Genomic DNA, 2,500 nt, shown 5'->3' on the forward strand with positions numbered 1-2,500 from the left:
CTAAACTCCGCCACGCCTTGGCCCTGGGAGATTTGTTGGAGCCATTTCTCCGTGTCTCTTCTTTTGCACTCCCTTCTTGCTTCATCGATTTTGACCATTGTGGTCGGCCAGCTCAGGCTTAGGGATTTTGCATACTTCTCGATCATCCCTAACTCTCCCTTTAGAGCCTCATGGACTACGTCGTCCTCGGAGCCAAGCATTTTGACCCCGCTGCGGATCACCGCCAGCTTGACGATGTCCTCTACTCTCTGGAGTCCCACACCTCCATGACTCTTTTCAGAGTAAATGACTCCATCAGTTGTGGACGGATGGAGTTTTAGTATGCCTTTTACCACTTGCTTTATCTCGTGATCCAGTTCTTTCAGAACCTTAATGGGTGGTGGGCATGTCACCAACTCATATATAATCCTGGGCAACAAGTATGTCCTAATCACCTCCACCTTTTGGTGTGGTTTCAGGCCCATGCGGGCTATTGTGCTCGCTGCCCTGGTGACACCTTTGAGCTTTTCCTTGTCCACATTCAACCCGCTCCACGGGTTTAGTGCAATGCCCAAATACTTTGTGGATTCCCCCGGACCTATCGTGGGGATCCTATCGGTTCCTACCACGATTTCTGGGTCCTTTAGGAACCACGTTTTGTTTTTGGATACGACCTCCACGGTCGCACATTTCGTAATGGACAGCTCCATACCTAGGTTCTGCAGATAATTGTTAAGCATCTTAATCTGTTTGACTGCTTCATCACGATCGTGTCCTATCAGGACCAGGTCGTCGGCAAAGGCCAGCACAGCAACATTGTTACCGTCTAGCTCGACCCCTCTAGTTTTGTTTCCGATCTTTCTAATAATGGGGTCTATTACTGCATTAAATAGCAACGGGGATAGTGGATCCCCTTGTTTCACTCCTCTTTGGAGTGTAATATTTATATGGCCGCCTTGGCTGCCTTTAATTGTTGTGTGACAGCCATTGTACATCTCTTTGATGTAGGCTGTCACTTCCTCGGGCACTCCCTTGACTGCCAGGGACGCAACCAGCGAGGCGTGCGGTACCGTATCGAAGGCTTTAGATATATCGACCACGGTTATAACGCCGCCTTCTCGCCTCTTCATCCTGTCCAAGACAGACTTCATGATTGCTGTGTTGTGTTTGCAACCGTTGTCTTTCATGAAGCCCTTTTGCCGTAACGATAGATCAATGTTGTCTCTGATCCGGCTATCGATCATATTGGATAGCAACCTGCCGAGTATGGAACCAATGGTAATTGGTCGCCAATTACGTGCATCAGTTGCATCCTTTCCTGGTTTCGGTATTAGAGTCGTTCTGTTTGCTTTCCACTGTCTGGGATAGTGCCCCTTTAGCAGCAGCAAATTAAAGAGCTTGGCCAGGACCTGCACTGTGCCTGCTCTCTTGATGTGGGTCTTTTTGATCCCGTCTGGACCAGCTGCTGTCCCTGCCTTCATTCTGGCTATACGGCCTATTATCTCTTTTGCCTCGACCGGCGTCCACACCTCACCGGCCGAAACCTTTCTTGCCATAAAGCCACCTTTGTCCAGGTTTATGCTTCTGGGGCCCGAAGAGCCCCAGAGAGCGGAATAAAGCCTCTCAATGTCTTTAGTTTGTGGGTAGCCTACGTCTACCATTACCTGATCGATATCGCTACCCATCATGGCCATATCGGCCAACTTTCTGGGGCAGTTCTTGTACAGGTCTTGGTATCTGCTGTACCTGAACCTGCGTTTTCTAGTACGCTTGCTGAAGCGCGCCCCTCCGCTTCCAGCCTTTTCTCCTCCTCTCTTTCGCACCCGGTTGCCCGGGGCTCGTGCCGCGGGTTCGTCGCCTAGTAGGACTCTAAGCACGTCCCCGACCACACTATCCAGTTGCTCCTCACTGGCTTCATCATGTGATGCCAGCATCTCTATTTTGTTCATGATGCTGGCCCAGTCAGTGCCTTCCGGTCCTTGGGCTAAGATAGACTCTTTTAGAGCTTCTCGCCATTCCTCGTTTGTTGCCGGAATCTGACTGCTCTCGCCCCTGTCTGACGGTAAAGAGGACTCCTCTTCGGATTGGTCCCCCATTTCTGTATCTGAGTCCTCAATGGTAATACATTCGACCTCTTTTACTGGGGGCTTTAACTGCCTCCTTTTGTCACTTATTTGTTTAAGTGTTTTCTCAGGAAAGTGCTCCCTGATGCACACATTAACCCGAGTACTGCCCCCATGCAGTCGGTCCAATTCTCGGAGAAGAGTTGTCTCCTCTTCCGACCAGACTGTGGCCTTTCTCCCCTTCTTTGCCACCGCTGGTACGGCCCCTCCCGTACCTTGTCTCTTTTCGTTTCTGAGTGCTGGATGTTTGTGCCTTTCGTGCATTGATAGGCCTCTTTGAGATTTGTAGGCTAAGTCACACACCGAGCATCGGAATACACCGCCGGTGTCCTCTTTTGCTCCCTTACATTTCGGTATGTGGCACTTGAGCTGGTGTATGCGCTCGTACGTTTTGCCAC

At 50.4% G+C, this 2,500-nt stretch overlaps 1 pseudogene; it reads right to left on the bottom strand.

Annotated features, from left to right (window-relative positions):
- Positions 1 to 2,500, bottom strand: part of LOC143378043 (large subunit ribosomal RNA) — a 9,204-nt pseudogene that overhangs the window by 2,615 nt on the left and 4,089 nt on the right.

The sequence above is a fragment of the Andrena cerasifolii genome, unplaced genomic scaffold (assembly GCF_050908995.1).
Source record: "Andrena cerasifolii isolate SP2316 unplaced genomic scaffold, iyAndCera1_principal scaffold0026, whole genome shotgun sequence".
NCBI classification, from domain to species: domain Eukaryota; kingdom Metazoa; phylum Arthropoda; class Insecta; order Hymenoptera; family Andrenidae; genus Andrena; species Andrena cerasifolii.